Here is an 18,539-nt window from a genome sequence, read left to right as displayed (position 1 = left end):
GTTTTTGCCATATGGCATACAGGGGGGTATTTTGTGTGGCTACATCACATACTGTTGTCTCTGCAGATCACTCAAGCATACTCTGGCAGGGCCTCTATCATTCTCTGTCTCCCTTCTTTCCCTCACTCTCATTACCCTCCGACTGCATCTCCTAAATAAAGCATTAGCATTAATTCTTGGTTGCATTCTATTTTTCTAGAAAACATTAGCTAAGTTATTCACGTTCAGTTTCTCTGGCTGGAACCACTACTTCCTAAATTCTTTTGACTCAAAGCCAAGCTTCCAAGAGTGTGCTCCAAAAGACAGTAAAAGCTGATAATAATATTGCCAATGTTATCAGCATAACTGATGGAATTTGTGTATTTCGCCTTTTAAAAAGTGCAGTTTGGAAGAATGGGAGGCTGAAACAGAAGGATCACTGTGAGTCCAAGCTGCATAGTGAGACCCTGTACCAAATACATAAATAAATAAAAGATTTTTAAAAATGGGAGATGACTGTATGTATGGTAATTGATAGGATAATATACTATACATTGGAAAAATTCTTTTCTCATAAATTAAAATTTTTGAATCTAGAAGACCTACATTAAATGTCTAGAGTACATAGTACTTTAGAAATTTTTAGAAGGAAAACAAAAACACATTACTTTTCTGTTGGAGACCCATTTCACGAAGGGTAAATGTCAATTTTTTTTCTGTCCATGCTAGGAATACAACCCAGGGTGTTGCACAGGCTGAGCAAGTGGTCTACTACTGAGCTACACCAGCCCTAAGTGACAAATCATGACTAAAAGCCTTTAGTGACAATTTGATTTAATCCCCACTTCCCTCAGCGCTGGGGCCCACTGAGATGGTCTAGTAGTGAGACCCTGAACACCCTGTAGACCCTTCCCTAAAACAAAATAAAATAAAAAATCCCCTCTTCTTCTAACTGTGAGGAAGAACCACAGTAAACTTTGGTGCTTAAAAATATCAAACACCAGAAAAAGACTACCCAAGCTCAAGCTTAGGTATATCTCACGATAGCTGTATGGTTTGGGGTATTTAGTTAATGTTCTTGTGTCTTGATTCCTCTTGTAGAAATGTCAGAATCCATGATAATAGCTGTTGGGAAGATTAATTTTTCTCTTTTTTTTGCAGTGCTGGGGCTCAAACCCAGTGCCTTTGTGCACTAGGCAAATGGTCTACCAAGAAGTTCTACCCTCTGTCCATTAATTTTTTTACTACTTAAAAAAGTGTTACTAGTATAGGCCATTTAAGTGTTCAGAGGGCCACACAAACAATTTCCGTGCCTCTTTCCAGTCTTTGCTCACTATACGACCTTTAAGTGATATTAATCCTATTTGAAATAGCAATTCTCTATATACTCCCTGTTTTATTTCCTCTCATTAGCACTTATCTAGTTTTAGTACTCCTGTAATTTGCAAATTTGTTTTTCATCTGTCTCCTCACCTAGAGAACCAGGGTATTTGTTTTATTCCCTGATGTGTTCCAGGTGTCTAGAATATTGTATGGGATTTAGGAGGTGTTCACTACTACTGGAATATGCTACCTAATGATAGTTTGGTCAGAATCGGACAGCACAGGGCTTGCAGTAGATGTGGCTCAGTGGTACATGTCTATCATGCATAGTGCCTAATCCCCAGTACCATATATACATGTAAATAAAAATAAATAGACAGCATATATGACAGGGATTTCATAAAGTTATGTCACCTAGTGATGCCATACCCATCTTATTCATAGAAGTATATTCTTATATGTGATGTTAGTTCAATGATAAAATTGCCTGACCACATATTTTAAAAATGTAGCCTGTAGCTGGAATGAATGAATGAATGCATTGTTTTCAGGTTAACCAAGTTGAGGTTGCTTTTGGAGAAAGATTTGTAAATGAACTTCATAATGTGCATGTAACATGCTAACAGTCTTCCCAAAAGTTATTCTCTTAAACTGAATAATCTCATCTCTCTCCTACATTATTTTTTAAGAAATTGATTAGCAAACTTTTATTCCCAAAGATATTTTAGCTGAAACTTAAATCAAACTATCTTTAATTCCTAATGAGAATACTCTGAATTAATGAGATAGATTGACTCTGAGTAATTGCTGATGGACTCTGTGTCGCTGTGATTGATCCAATGTGACCTAGGAGTCATAGCTTATCATCAGAATAGGTAAAAAAGAGAACAAATAATACCTGTCCTAGGTGAGGTAAAATGCCAGTCTCAATCTGTCAGGCAAATATCATCAGTGCCACAGTACACAAAACCAAACCGAGATCCAGAGGCCCGAGTCACACACCTGATAGGTAACAGAGTCAGGATTCAAGACATCAGGTTCCAAAGTCAATGCTTCTTCCAGTACCACACTTTAAGCCTCAGATTTCTTTCTTTCTTTGGATTAAGTTTACTGACACATTTTAGGTATACATAATTACATTCACTCTAGGGAATTTTTAACTGTACTTGATACAACTTGATTCTTTCTTGTTTGTTTCTTTACTGTTTGTTGGTATGGTTTAAGTATACATAATAATTACATTCATTAGAGGGAATTAAGCCTCAGATTTCTCATCTGTAATATGTGGTAACAATACTTATGTACTGGGTTGCTGCAACAATTACAAATAAATGTATGTAAGGCAGAACATTCAATAAATGACAGTTGGCATTATGACTATACTTTAGGAATGATGATGAGACTTTCTCTCAGGAAATGCTCGCCAGAGAGAAACACAAGAGCCCTGAGCGAGCTGGATGACAGAAATAGGTCTTGCAGAGGTGGGTGATTTGGAGTAATCACATTAGAAACCTTTTTAATCTTTGAAAGATTTTAAATGTATTTATGTTTCATTTCACTAAGAGCCATGAGTCAAGTTTGAGGCTATTTGGTCAGAAGGATTCTGTGTGTATGTTGTATAAAAATGATAGCTGTAGAGCTGGGGTGTAGCTCCATGGCAGAATGATGGCCAAGCATGTACAAGACCCAGGGTGTGATCTCCAACACCACAACAAATACACAAACAAAGATGGTTGTATGCAAAGCAAAGTCGGCCAAGTGTAGTAGACCACTTCTATAAACCTGGCACTCAGGAAGCTGAGGGAGGAGGATCATTATGAGTTTGAGGCCAGTCTAGGTTACATGTCAAGACCCTGTCTCAAAAATAAAACAAACAAAAAGTCCCACAAAGCAAAAGCCATGTACACTGGTACATCAGTTCATGGTACAGTTTTGGAAAAGATGGCCATATTTGTGTTTGTGTGTGAAAGATGGCCATGGTTGTATTTGTCACCCAATGTAGAATTTGCAAACAAAAACCAAATTTTGCCAAATGCTCTATTTTCAAACCAAATTGTTCGCAAACAAAAGCATTCATGAATCAAGGTACTTGTTATGGTTTGTGTCTAGTTGTCCCCTCCAAAGCCTCATGTAAATTATGGGGCTAGAGGAGCAACAAGTGGCTTGAGGGGCGAGGCCGGAGGACCAGATGATGAGATACAATGGATGCTAAAACAACTGAATGAAAGGTGATGGGATTTAGGGGTTAAATTACATCCTCCAAAAAAAAGTTGAAATCCTAGTCCTCAGAACGTGCTTCTATCAGGAAACAGGGCATAATTAGTTAAGATGAGATCAGACTGGAATATGGCAGGTTCTTAATCCATCCAATAGGTCAGGCATCCTTATTCTAAGGCAGCCACGTAGAGACTCAGACCCATGGGCAGAATGTGGCATGAAGGCAGAGGATGAACTGAAGAGCTACAGCTGCAAGCCATGGGAGGCCCAGGGCTAATGGAGGAAAGGCAAAGCAGGATTTTCCCCTGTAGGTTTCAGTGGAAGGATGACCCTCCTAACATATTATTTTTGTATTTTTAACTTCCAGACAATTAATTTTTATAGTTTTAAACCATCAGTTCTGTGAGTACTTTGTTATCACAGCACTCAGAAAATAATACAATGCTGAGCAGGATTGGTGCAGTGCATCCCAGTGTTCCCAAATACATAAAAGGTAGAGTGTTCCATAAAAGAGGTCAGGTACTATTTAACCAAGTGTGACACTTAAACACCACTAAGAGTGGGATGACCTGACACCGTATTTGATGAGAGGTTCACAATACCACTTTGGTAGTCTGATTGCAATGGGAGGAGGTAGAGTTCACTTCTCTGTCATTTGACTCAGGGCTGGCTTTGTTGCATGCTTTTGTCAATATAATGCTGTTAAAATAACAAGAGTGTCAGGTCTAAGCTTATGGATTCAGGAGACACTTGCCTTTTCTTTTAGATACTTCCTCTTCTGGAGCTATCCTGCTAAGGATGATAGACTAAGAGTACAGATCCCAGTAGAGGTCATCCCAAATTGGCCAGTCATTAGTCAGTGTGACTTGACATGTATGAATGGTTCAAAAATCAGTTGAACCCAGCCATGGTCAGCAGAACTACCTAGTAAATGGTTCTTAATATTATGTCTCTGAATGTGGGGGTGAATTTGTTATGCAATAATAGCTGCTACAGTCATAATATTATTGCCCTCAGTTTAAATGAAAACTAGTCACCAACAAATAATCAGGAATTCTTGACAGTGTGGCACATTTCACAAAAATAACTGGCCTAGAAGACATAAGAGTCAGTGTCATGAAAAACAAAGTTTGGAGACTGTAGTAGGGTCTTTTCAATCTTGGCATTGACATTTTGGACGAGGCAATTCTTTGTTATGGAGGTTGTGGGTTGTAGATATTTAGCAGGCATCACTGCTCTCTACCAATTAGATGTGTGCTCCAGACTGGATGTAGCTTGCATCCAGAGGTTCCTTTGCTGGAAGCTTGGGCCACAGTGTGTGAGGCTGTGAAGTGATAGAACCAAGAGGTGGGGCCTACTGGAATGGCCAAGTCATTAGTGGCCTGGCCCTTGGAAGGGATTGATGTTGTTCTTGCCTGATACCAGTTAGAAGTGTTTTTTTTTTTTTTTTTTTTTTTTTTTTTTCTCGGAATGCCTTCAAGGCATGACTGGCTGTATTGTGTTGTGGGGATCGAACCCAAGCCACCTGAGCCTGACTGCTTTGTTGAAGCAGCCACTTAAAGAACTGAGCTACAGGGCATGCCCCTTTTATAAGGATTTTTTTTTTTTTTTTTTTTTTGGTTGCTCGAATGCCTTCAGGGCACTTTTGGCCAGCGGGAGAGGTGTGAGGTTCGAACTCCAGCAACCTGAGGCTGACAGCTTTGTGGAAGCAGCCACTGAAAGGCCTGAGCTAGGACCAGGCCCCCCTGATACCAGTTAGACTGTGCATGTGTTGGCTGTTATAAAGCATGGCCAACCTGTGTGATTGGGCCTTTTGTACACTGGATCCATTCTGTCTCTACCATGTTGTGAAGCAGCCAAGGGGCCCCTCACAAGGAACCAAACTGAATGGGCCACCTGATCTTGGACTTTCACCCCCACCAAACTGTGAATGAAATAAACCTCTTTTCTTTGTAAAAGCACCTATGCTCAAGTACTTTGTTATAGCAACAGAAAAATGAACTATGTAATGCAATGCTAGTAGTACCACTAACCTTGAAAATAAAAATGTCTCCAGATATTACTAAATATCCATATCTGGACCCTAGACTTGAGAGACAAAATCAAATGTGATGTATGGATCTTCTTAAGATCCTGGATCAAAGGAGAAAATGCCTACATAAAGCATTTGGACAACTGAAGAGGTTTAAATATGAATTTAGAAATATATACATATTACTGACTCATTGTTAATTTTCTCAGGACTGAAAATATTATGTTTTTAGGAGATACCTGCCAAATTATTTTAAGTAAATGATTGACTATAGGTTGAAGTGTTCAACTTATTTTCAAATGTTGCAGCACATAAAGCTGTTAGGGATAAAGTAAAAGTAAAAAATGTTAACCACTGCTGAAATCAGGCGTAAGATATAGTTGGGTGTTTTGTTTTGTTTTGTTTTGTTTTGTTTTGTTTTGTTTTGTTTTGACTGGGGATTAAACTCAGGACCTAGTGCTTACCAGGCACGTGCTTATGCCACTGAGCTATCTCCCTGACCTAGGGGTGTTTGTTACCACTCTTTTGACATTATCAGTTTGAAAAATTGTAAAGTAAAAAGTTAAGGGAGAAAAGAATTAGTTGCACCTCTACTAACTGACTCCTTATTAATTTAACGAATAGGCTGCTTTAAATGAATCTGAGTGCTCGTCTAGGGATGCCTGGACAAGGAGCTAGCTCAAACCAGGACTGGGCAGCTAAGGTTGAGGCAGGGGGCTTCTCCCTGTCTGAAGAACTGTACACAGATTCAGCTTCCCATGAAATAACTGGCTTTTTTTTTTGGTACCAGAAATTGAACTCAGGACCTTGTACTTGCCAGGTAGGTGCTGGGCCACTGAGCTATGTCCCTGGCCCAACAAGTGGCTTTCCCTCATGTAATATCCCACAAGGGTGTGGGACAGCTTGGGTGTGTTTCCTAGACAGCTCTGGTAAACAGCTGGCACTAAAATCTAGGCTGCTTGATGCCAAGAAAGCTTGATTATTCCTTTCAATGATAAGGCTGCTCTCATATTTGCATATAAAAAAAGAGACAGAGGGGCAGAGTTCCCTTATGTTTTATGGAACATAAACCATTCTGTGAGGCCAGATGGGGCAGTGGGTGGATAGGGTCTCTGGGTTTTCCTTTTTTTAATCTCAATTTTGTAGGTTTTCTCTTTCACAGCAAAACCTGTTTTTTAAAGAATCTGTATTATGTGACATACTGACACTCCGATCAAGCTATAACTGTATAGAGACCCAAATGGAAGACACCTAACATTTAAAACACAGGCAAAACTCAGAAACCAAAAAGGAAAATGCCAATTAATGCATTTGTGTAAAATACTTAAAACTTTTGATGTTGTTGTTATTTTGAGACAGGCTCTTGCTGTATATTTTAGGCCTCCACCAAACTAACTGTATAGTCCAGGCTGGCTAACTTGCAGCAATCCTCCTGCCCCAGCCTCCCAAGTGCTGGGATTACAAGTGTATGCCACTATGCCAGGCTAAAACTTTTAAATGGTAAAAACAAAACTGATGGCAACAACAACAAGGTAACACCATGAACAGAGCCAAAGTCAAAAGGCACCACAGGAAAAATAATTTGCAACTAATAGAAAAAGTGGCTATTTCATATACAGAGATCTTAACAGTTTTACCAGAAGAAATGAACAGAATGAGAAGCATGGAATATGAATAAATATTTCATAAAGAAAATAAGAATGGCAAAAATTTGGAAAAAGCATTTGACTGTACTGGTGCTGAGAAAAATACAAATTACAATATGCTAACATTTTAATGTGTGGATGACAAAAACTTGAAAGTTCAATAGAACTTGATAGAAATGCAAACTGGAGCAATTCTGAGGGGCTACAAGTTGGGAGCATAACTCAGTCTTAAATACACATATACTAGGATCCAGCAAGTCACTGAAAGGAATTTATCCTACAGGTAAGTCAGACAATTCCCAATGACATTTGTGTAAGGATATTCATAAAACACACTGGTTATAATGATGATATCAATGGAAATTATATAAATGTCCATTGATTTGGTAGTAGTTACATAAGTTTATGGACATCTAAAAATTAAAATATCTACAGGTGCTGACACAGAAATAGTTCTAATATATTGATGAATAAAGTACCTGACCCTTTATATTATAAAATATGCTTTGTGTAAAAATGGTGCATGCATCACATATCCTTTTATGGAAGAGCCACAAGAAATAGTTATAAGTGCTTGCCTTGTGGTAAGAATGGGAAGAAGACTTTTCTATTGTAATTCACTTTGTTTTGTTTTTTGGGTGTGTGTTTTCTGTGCTTAGGATTGAACCGAGGGCCTTGTGCACACTAGATAAAGGCTCTACCACTGAGCTACATCCACAGCCCTTTTTATTTTTTGAGATTTTTTTTTTTCTGGCTCAGGCTAACTTAAGGGCAGCTCTGGTAATGCAGGTGGAGGTGGGGATCGAACCGCAGTATCCTGTGCCTGACTGCATTTGCATGAGTAGGCACTTAAACTGAGCTAACTGGAAGGCCCCCTTATTTTTTACTTTGAAGTAGAGTTTCAGGCCTTGAACTGGCAACACTCCTGCCTCAGTCTCCAGAGTACAGGCATACAACATGATGCCTGGCTCTCAATGTATCTTTTTACTATGGTTATGTCTTACTTTAACAGCAATGAGGACAAGAAGCCTTGCAGATTACCCTTGAAACAACTTTCAATACATCAATTAGTGTCCCTTTTCATACTTTTTTAGAAAAAGTATTTTAATTACTGAAGCAGGATAAGGTTGCATGAATTATAATATTTACAGCTGGGGATGCAAATCTGCCCATGATAATGATCAGTATGATTTTTAGAACCTAGAAAAGCTGTAGCAGGGCAGTTAGCAAGTTCTTTAAGGAATCTTGGATCATTCACCTTCCTACATGGCTCAGGTCCAGCCTTCAGCAAGACTCCTATTTGGAAAGCCAAAGTGGCTGGGCAAGGAAAAAATCATGATGAGAAATTTTCTCTTGCCTTCTTTCTTTCCTTCTCTCTGGAGTTTCTTTAGGAACAGGAAATTAAAGATATAACCATGATTCAAGGTATAGGGATATGGGGGAAATCTGAAAAGGTACTTGGATAATTCTATCTCTTTACAAATGCACCATATCTGTACCTGGCTGGTCCTCTTTCAAGCACCCAATGTATTAATCTGCAAGGACAGGCCCTATCAGGGGAACATTTTTTGTTCCCAGTGAAGTGGCACATTCAGTTCCTGGTGAAGGCTCGCTTAATTCCCATTAGTCATTTTGCAGCTGCATCTTGGGAAAAGAAAAAATTCAAATGCTTTTGGCTGATTTCATGAGTAAACGAAAAACAAGGCGTCTACAGTTCATGTTTGTTTATAATTTAATAAAGCATGTCTATCTTCATGCATATTCTCAAGCTTTTTAGTTGTCTAGTGATTGAGCTTGCTTCCACTGTTCTCAGGTACCTAGAGTTGTTGTTATCATGTTTGAGGTGGGATCCTGGGCCACCCACTCATTACTGAATTGATAGTGTAACTTTTATTTGGCAGCTCGTGATGCTAAGGTTATTCAGGGACACTGTTTAAAAACACAGATCAATGACCTAAGTCAGACATCAACTCTGATCATAGGTTTGTTATTTTTTAGGTTGTTTAGGGACATTAGATGAATGTATAAATTTATTATTGTAGAGATAATACTGAAGATGCACATACGGAGATCATTATTGTAGATTGGTTTGTGACAGCTGGCTCTGATTTAGTTATTTCCTCTAGAAGACACTCTGAACAATTATTTAAATGCCTCTCCTCTGTAATTATAATAATAATGATGATGATTTTGCAACTGAATATGCAATTCAGGGTGTATACACTCAACTACTGTTTTTAGCTTGTTTCTCCTTTTACATTGATGTCAGCTGCTGTTGTCAGAATATTGAAGAACAGAGGGCCATTTTACCACTAAGGGTCAATGAACTACATCAATAGTTCAATAATCTAGAGCACATACTGGAAGTTATTAAAATAATTAATACAGTGAGTGTTTAAAGAGTGTTAACTATGAGCAAGGATTTTTTGTCTTTGGAGAAATACATTAGTATCTACTTGATATATATATATATATATAGAAATGGGGATGGAACCCAGAAGGGACTCTACCACTGAGTTACATCTTTAGCTCCTTTTATTTTTTGAGATAAGTCCTCTCTAGGTTGCTTGGACTAACTGTGAACTTAGATGCCTCTACTTGAGCTTCCCAAGTAGCTGAAATTACAATGTGCCTAGCAATGACAAAATATCTTGTAAGTTATAAAATCTGGCAGTGCTTTTCTATAGTACCTATTTAAGGAGCTGCAGTAAAAGAAAATGAGACAGACACAGAGAATAGGGAGGCAAATAGCATGATGGCTGATTGAAAGATAGACATGAGATCTCTAGGGCGCGGTATTTATACTACCGTTACCTGTTACCAGTTCTCTTGAAACTGACTAGCTACTGTTCACACAGCTCTCTATTATTAACTTGTAGAGCTGGTGGATGAGGTGGGAAAAGTCAAAACCTTTCAGAGAAGATGTCCAAACCGAGTGTCTCTGCAGGATCAGGTTTCTCGATGCCAACTTTTCAGGAGGAATTCCTGGTCCTTTTGATGGCAAATTTCAGTTGACCTCAGATTGATCTCGGATGTGAAAGAAAGGCAAGGCCATGGTTTGCTGCTGCTGCTGCTTTTCCCCTCGCCCCTTTGGTATTGGAGATGGAACCTAGGGCCTTCACACTGAGATACAACCCCAATCGTGAAAAACAAAACATTTTTTATTTTGAGAAAAAGTCTTGCTAAGTCATTAAGTTGCTGAGCCTAGGATTAAATTTGTGATCCTCTTGCCTCAGACTCCCATAGTACTGGGATTACAGGTACATACTACCATGCCTAGTTCCTAGTTTGCTTCTTTTCTGCTTGTTTGCTATACTTTGTGGTTGGGCTCATCCCTTATTACCCTGCGCTGCCCCCTGTATCCCTTTGGTCTCCGACCTACCCTCTATGTTCTTATTTCTGGTGTGGAGTCATCTAGAATTTGCTGTCACCAAGCTTTCTCATCTGTCACTCCCTTGTCCCCTATACTAATATCTTCACTGGAAATAGGTAGAGGAATCAGTCTTCTCAATAACATACATGTATTTTTATTTATAGTGGCATTCTGGAGTCAATGCTACTCATTCCAAATGGATTCTAATATAACACCTTCCATGTGAAACAGAAAGAAAAATGAAGTTGCTTTAATAGACTCACAGGAGCCAATACCTACAGGACTATGGGGTTATCTCTGATTTTATTCTAGGGACTGTTGTTACTAGAAAGTATGATATTTAGCCTATGGCCCCATAGAGCTAATATTACTGCTACCACTAGTATTTTATATGCTAATGCTTTCTCTATGTGCATTAATTCATTTAAAATTGGACTGCCTGATTATGAGCTCCTCAATAGCCAGGTATGTCCTCTGTACCTGACACATGGAAGGTACTCTGTGTTTGCTGAGTGACTGGATAGAACTTCAACCAACCAGCAACATGAACTGGAGTAAGCAAGATGAAGCAGTGGTAAAATGAGAACACCATCACAAAGTCCAAGCTGACCCTGGTTGTTAAGATGGGAGAAAAGCATGGAAAGATTCTGATTTAAGAATCTCCTTAAGTTCAAACATTTCTACAGAGAGCTGGGATACTCTTTCTAATCCAGTTTCACTCTTCACTAAAGACTTCTGGTTCCAAACACTAGGAATCAGTGTTAAGTGATATTTTGAAATATTACTTTGTCAGCTTGTTTTAGATATGGCAATCTGCAAAGTAACCCCCCAACATTTGAAAGCTCATCCATAGCTGTGTGGTATCCAGGTGTTTCCTAGGATTTCTGCCTACCTGCTACACTGCTGGCTAACCAGGATATGTGCTCCGCTGGGATTAACTTGGAACCAGCAGCACTTTGTTATATCTGAGATTATTAAACTTCAGAAAGAGTGAAGACCCACCCTAACTTAATTCAGAAAATAAAAGTACAGAAACTCATTAGGATTAGGAGATGATTCAAGATCACCTAGTCCAGTGGTAGCAAACCTATAGAACATGTGTTGTTTCTCTTTTAAGACAAAAGACATACGAATTGTTTTTTCCTACACTAAAACCTCAGTATTCAGGTTTAATTGCACTGTTGGCACTTTGTGATAAATAAGTGAGTTTTGGGTTGCACTTTGGACACTCATTTCTAAAAGGTTCACTCATGAAAGAATAAAATTGGAAAGGTAAAACAGATACAGTAAAACAGAAAGAAACAGTCTTAGTTACTTTTTACTTGTTGCTGGGACAAATACCCAACACTCAAAATGAAGGAAGGAAAGATTTATTTAGCTCCAAAGCAAATAACAGCAGTTCATGGCGGCAGAAAACAACGAAAAGCAGAGGAGGAGCAGCAGCTGCGGCATCCACGCTGACTGCGAAGACCTGTGGCCGTGAAGACCAAGCTCTTCTGAGGACTAGGACTTCTCCACAGAAGCAGGGCAGGGCTACAGGAAGCCTTACTCAATTCCTTTATATACACTTTTTGTGCTGAGTAACTCTGGGGCAGCCCATGACACTAGGATGGAACCAATCACACCCCAGTGCCAGCCCAATAGGGCTCCAAGTTGGGTCCTGCTCACCTGCAGGACTGGGTCCCCACCACCGGAAAGGAGCCAATTGAGCAAGATGACACAATGTATCAATTACCACAGAAACTGAACATAAGGAATAAACAACGGCAATGTCAGAAAGGATAAAAGAAAGGGAAAAAGGGGGGTAAAAATAATGCAAGTATATATAAAGGATAGCTGAGATGATTGTACTAATTTCCATGAGGTTTTTTTTAAATAGCAGTTAATGTTTAAAATTTTTACTTCAACTAACTCTACATGCTAATATCTACAATCTGAGCAATTACATTAAGAACAACAGTATGCAATATAAAAGCCAAGGTTGAATATCTTTCATCTTGTTCTTTTAAATGTGTAACATTTCTAATGTCTTATCAGTTATTATACTCTTTAAAATAAATTACAAAATAGAGTAAAAGGGACAAGAGAAAAATTAAGGTTTATTGAAAGGAAGAGTTAATGTTTCATTGTTTGACCAATCTTGCATACCTATATCTGGTAATCTGAGCAACAAATTTGACAACAATACATAATATAACCACTGTTGATTCTCTGTTCTTGTCTTGAAATTCTGAACTATTTGTATTGTTGTATATTGCTTTATTTCTGTCTTTGTTATCTTAGTTTTTCCTCTTTAAAAAATAACAGTTCACCATCACTGACCTAGTTCATACTGGGTAGATGAAGAACCTGCAGCTAACAGGTTCATTGACAGGGTCAGCTGTCGTGTAGTGGGAAGGACAGGTCTCGAATCTCCAGTTTCCTGTGGCACCCAATTGTGAGTGGTGTCCTTTGGATTTATGCTGGTGTAAATGTGCTTCAGTTGCTGTTTGTTTCCTTTTGAAAGCACTTTTCTCCTAGTCAAAGACTTCCTGATTCTCCTTCACACATGCTTCAAGGTCACAGCCTAGACCAAAATGTTTACCAAAGAAAACTAGGCACTTAATAAGTTCCACTTACAAGAAGAGTCATTGCCAGCTCCTGCACTCCCTAAACCCTGGCTCTCACCAAGCAAAGCAAACCAAGGAAAGGATAAAGTTGGCTTTGGAACTAGAAATTCCTAGGTTTGGATGCCAATAGAAAAACAAATGAATTCTGTGTGACTTCTCCAGCAGGCTAAGGCTGCAGCTGCTGCCACCTCCTGGGAGAAGACAGACCTCAGCTTCATATCTGAGGCTGGTCTCCATGTTCACCTATGACTTGGGCAAAGACGTTGGGTAGGGCTGAAATTCCTTTCTCACAGAAAATAAATGGGACAGTTCCTTACTCAGCAAATAAAACATGGGTTTCTTTTTTCTCTGTTCTTTTTGCCAATGCTATGCTGAAAAAAAATGTCAAGGGAGGCTCAGTGGTAATGTACCTGGTTAACATGTGTTAGGCCCTGGGTTCATTCCCCAGCACTGCAAACAACAAAACAACACAATCTCAAACAACAATAAGGAGGCCGTAGTGAGTTAATATGGGAATTATAAGAGTATGGAGATAATATTAAAGCAGAACTGCAAGTTTTAGTCATAGAGATTCCTTCTCTTGGCTTTCTGCACGCTAGGTATTGAGGTGACATTAGGAATGCATACAATTGGGAATTTTGCAATAACCAGGGTATATGTGAGCTGCTGAATCTTTATCTCCAAGAGCTGCAATTTAACTTTTGGGGCTATTATGAGAGTTGAGATAACACATGTAAGTTCTTGGTATGCAAGAAAAGTTCAATGGGAATTATAAAGGGCAAGTTCTCTTCTCTAAATCTCCCTGGTGATTTTCTTCATTTACTGACTAAAAAAAAATGGATCAACAGTCCACATGCCCATAATTCTAGCCTGTCTTTTGCTGATTTATAAATGATTCTTAAGCAATCTCTTTCTTATCTCTCTTTCTTTCTCTGTATATTTTTTCTTTAAAACACAATTATGAAAAAGTGAGAAGAAATACAGGAGGCAATAAATCAATTTAGGAAACATGTCTGGAGTACCTACTATGTTAGTCATACAGGAGTTAAATAATTAGTTGAGACCTTACATATTTTACATTAGGAAAAAAAGTGAATCAGAAATTTGGGCTTTAAATTTAGGTCTTCAAAGAGCTCAGCTGTATATATGACAGCTAATGCTTTTGATTATTAGTTTCCTCATCTACAGAATAATACTATGTGAAGGGATATTTTTTCATTTACAGCAGACATTGCCTAGAAGGTAACACACTGGCTGCTGTGTTGTGCTTCAGCTGTCCCGACTATGGAAAGCTGTTAAAGAGATCGTGAAGTCTGAGTGATCCTAGTAGAGAAAGACCCTTACAGACTTGTATGTCTGAAGATTTTACTTCCCTGACCAATGAATTATGGGTGCTATCTTAACCATGCACAGAGTTATGGATTTATTCTAGCCTACTTTGAGTGTTTTTAATCCTTTGCTATGGTTTGAATGTTTGGATTCAATCCCAGACTCATGCTGAAACTTAGTCCCAATGCAATAGGATGAAGAAGCAGGGCCTTTCGGGGAGAGTTAAGCTCTGAGGGCTCCAGTGTCATGAATGGATTAGTACTTTTATAGAAGGGCTAGAGGAAACTAGATATGCTCTTTTTCACCTTTCTACTTTTTTAGCCACGTGAGGATACAGCAACATTCTACTCTGGAAGATGTAACAAAGTGGCATCTCTGGAAGCAGAAAGCCTTGGCCCTCAATGACAGTGAACCTACTCACACTAGATATTGACTGTTAAGCCTCCACAACTGTGAGAAATAAATTTCTGTTGTTTATAATTATCCTGTCTCAGGTATCTTATTATATCAGTATGTGAACTAAGAACTATAGAATCCCTTTCTTAACAATGAAAACCATACTTTTTGCTCTTAGCCAATTGCTGTGTTCCATCTAAAGCTGTGTTTTGCTCTTTATTATTACTGTTATTGAACATCACCTTATATTTGAGCAGTACTTTTCAGCTTACTAAATCTTTTCCATACACTGGCTCATTGAGGGGAAATGAGGTGACAACAAACAAGTTGGGCTTTAGAGCCAAAGAGTCTGGTTTTATCACTGACTAGCTTCATCTTGGATAAATCATCGTGTCTCTAGGAGTATATAGTGGTTGACTGTTCTCAACCTAAGAAGTGTAATAGTTGCACTAAATTGGCTCAGTAATACCGTCCCTAGGGTGTAGCAGACCTGCCATCAGTTGGATGGTGTAAAAAGGAAACGAGGAAGGACAATGGGCTTCTATTCTTTGGAGGAGCTCCAGTCTTTGCCTTCAGCTTGGACATCATCTCCTGGGTTCTAGCACAGACTTTTCAGCTTTTGCCTTGCATCCTATAGCCTTCTGGCAGACTCATCGGCCTCCAGACACGGACTTGCATGGACACTGCAGTGAACTCCAGATCTTGGACTGAAATGTTCAGTCTCCAGTGTGCAGACACCCTCTGCATACTTCTTCATCCAACTCTGTGGTGAACAACTGTAAGCTGACCTTGTAATTTCTTATACATTTGCACATCATATGTCATATCTGTTTCTCTAGTAAAACCTTGACTGATGCAGAGTACTAATCTCTGCCTAGAATGTTTCTTAATTCATGCCATCTCTTTTTCACTGTACAGGTATTAGCTCAAACATTACCTCCCCAGAGAAGCTTCCTTTACCACCCAATCTAAAAATTACCCTGGTTTAGTCCCTTTTTAACATGTAGCACAGACTAAAATTATCTAGTTGACTTACTTATTACATGTTGCTCCACCAGGATGCAAGCTCCATGATGTAGACTTGTCTGTTTACTCTTGTCTTCGTGGCATCTGGGACAAGGCTTGGCATATCACTGACTTTCAAAAACTCTGTGATCGCACCAAGATTGTAAATAGCAAAACTGCCAACGGTCTTTCTGGGAAGTATTTAACATGAGAAACATACTGAAAAGGCCTCTAGGGGATGATGAAGATGACTGGGTTGCTAGAGCTATTGTGTCACCACAGTTGGTATTGATCTCTAAAAAATGAGAGTCCATTGATAATCCTCATGTTTCCCATAAGGTCATTCACTACATCCCTATCTTTGAAATGTAAAATCACTAGGAAGACTATATGACTACTGTCAGTTTTCAGGCCATCCCTGTGTATCCTTACAATACACCCTATCACTTAAAAGTCAGGCCCTCAAAGCAGAAAGTAAACCTGTACCTATAGATCTGAGAGTCTAGCATCAGTGGTGGCTATCCTTATAGAGCTTTCAATTGTAACAGCCCATTGTGGCATATGTGCCATAGGTTCATCACTTCTGCAGCTCAGCCTCACGCAGATATATATATTTTTTGGGGGGTGGGGGGTTCTGGGGATCAAACTCATGACTGTGTGCATGCCAGGCACTGCTGACCCATCCTCCCAGCCCCATCTGCAAATACTGAAGTTAATTTCACTTTTATCTTAATATTTATAGATTTTGGGCTCAAAATATCATGTCTGTATTTATGTTAACATATAAATGCTTTATATTTGTTAGTAGCAATACTATGAGTGGATTCAGAATGTTCCCACTGAGATACAGCTTCAGCCTTTTTTGTTTTTTATTGAGACAGTGTCTCCTTAAATTGCTGAACTGTCAAGGCTGGCTCAAACTTGTGATTCTCCTGCCTCAACCTTCCAAATTACAGGACAGCACTATCATACCTTCCTAGGAATGCTTTGAATTATTTTACATTTGTGAAATTTGTGCTATAGAAAAAAAACCATGCTCTTTTGGGTCTGTATACTCTACCTGGCAGTCATGTAACACAGAAGTCTCTAGTTTAAGTTCTCTTTTAGCACCATTCATTCATCCTCCAATAAATATTTATTGAGCATCTACTATGTATAGACTACAAAAATGCAACTGTGAAGTGGGTGTGCATGACTCATCTTTATGGGAGTTATCTTTGAGAAAGAAAGACATAAAGAAGAAATGAAAACATATTGTGATGCCTGCTAAGCTAAGGGGGGGAACTCAGGGTGCTAAAGGAAAATACGGGAAATGTTATCTAACTTCACAATAGGTGATGAGGAAAGATTTCCAATAAAAGGATAAGTTGAAGGATAAGCAAGAGTTAGGCAGGGTAATACAGGAAAAATGTTCCAGGACTGTGATTTAGACTAAGTCCTAGAAGGAGAGAATGAAGCACATAAAGGTAACACTCTCATACAATTTAGTGTTGTTGGAGTTAAGTGCAGAGGAAAATAGTGAATGTTGGAGAGATACAGCAGGTAATGAAGGGCATCTGTCAAGCACTTCAGAGAATAGAAAGTCGCTATTCTAAAGGGCTGGCCAGACAGCTCAGCAAACTAAAGCACCTAGTTAAGCAGAGTGCTAGCGGCCAGGGTTCAATCATTGCTGGCTCCGCCCCTGGGGTGCACTGAGATGGTGATTGAGACTGGGCTTGGGCCTGTAATCTCAGTGCTTGGGAGGCTGAAAACAGGAGGATCTCTGAGTCCGATTGACAATGTGAGACCGTGTAGACCTTGTCCTAAATACATTTAAAAAAAAAAAAAAAAAAAAAGGCATTGTGAACTTTCAAGTCTAGGAAGAAATTATGTTTGTTTTCCTTTTGAGGTGTTGGGAATTAAACCTGGGTCTAACACATGTTAACAAGTGGCCTACCACTGAGTTACACTCCTACCCCAATCCTTCTGTGGTTTTACTCTGAGAGAGAGTCTAAATTGTCCAGGCTGCCCTTGAATTTGAGATCCTTCCACCTCACCCTCCTATGTAGCTAGAATTACAGTTGTGTACCACAATGACCCTTATATGTTTTTTTAGGTGTTCAAAAACATAACTCTATGTCTAAAAAAAAAGGGAAGTGATTAAGTTAAGAGTGGCCTTAACAAATATTGATTAGTGAGTTTAACAAATTGGAGTGAGTCTCCACCTTAATTTTTTACTCTTTAAATTATCTCTTTTCCTCTAAGATAACCATGGGTTATCTCTGGGATTCACCTGTTCCCTTTACCACAGACCCAGGTAGTTCCTTAACTCAGATCACTAAAGCAATAGCATTCCCACAAGGATCAAAAACTTTTCTAACATGGCACAATACATGCTGTACAGGTAACCTTAAAGGTTTACACATTATGACCTTTCTATCTGGTGTTCTTGATCCGATATCCTGATGGAGGCCAAAACTAAATTTGGAGTGGAGGGAGTCTGGGGCTGGTTAGGGTCATAATGGAGAATATAATTATTGATTTACCTGGTTATTCACTGAGCAATTCTTTGCCTGAATTTTTCCATTCATAAGCTAAAGATGATGATACCATCCGGGCTTTCAGGAGTCAAAGTTCTCAAAGAGTGACAA

The 18,539-nt window shown here is 39.0% G+C and overlaps 1 protein-coding gene across 1 annotated transcript in view; it reads left to right on the top strand.

Moving 5' to 3' along the window:
* Mkln1 (muskelin 1) overlaps window positions 1-18,539 on the top strand; it is a 377,765-nt gene that overhangs the window by 181,579 nt on the left and 177,647 nt on the right. The window lies entirely within an intron of this gene.

This window comes from Octodon degus, unplaced genomic scaffold (genome assembly GCF_000260255.1).
Source record: "Octodon degus isolate 3935 unplaced genomic scaffold, OctDeg1.0 scaffold00015, whole genome shotgun sequence".
In the NCBI taxonomy this organism is placed as follows: domain Eukaryota; kingdom Metazoa; phylum Chordata; class Mammalia; order Rodentia; family Octodontidae; genus Octodon; species Octodon degus.
Note: the sequence above shows the minus strand (reverse complement) of the source record. Positions and strands in the feature narration are given on the sequence as shown.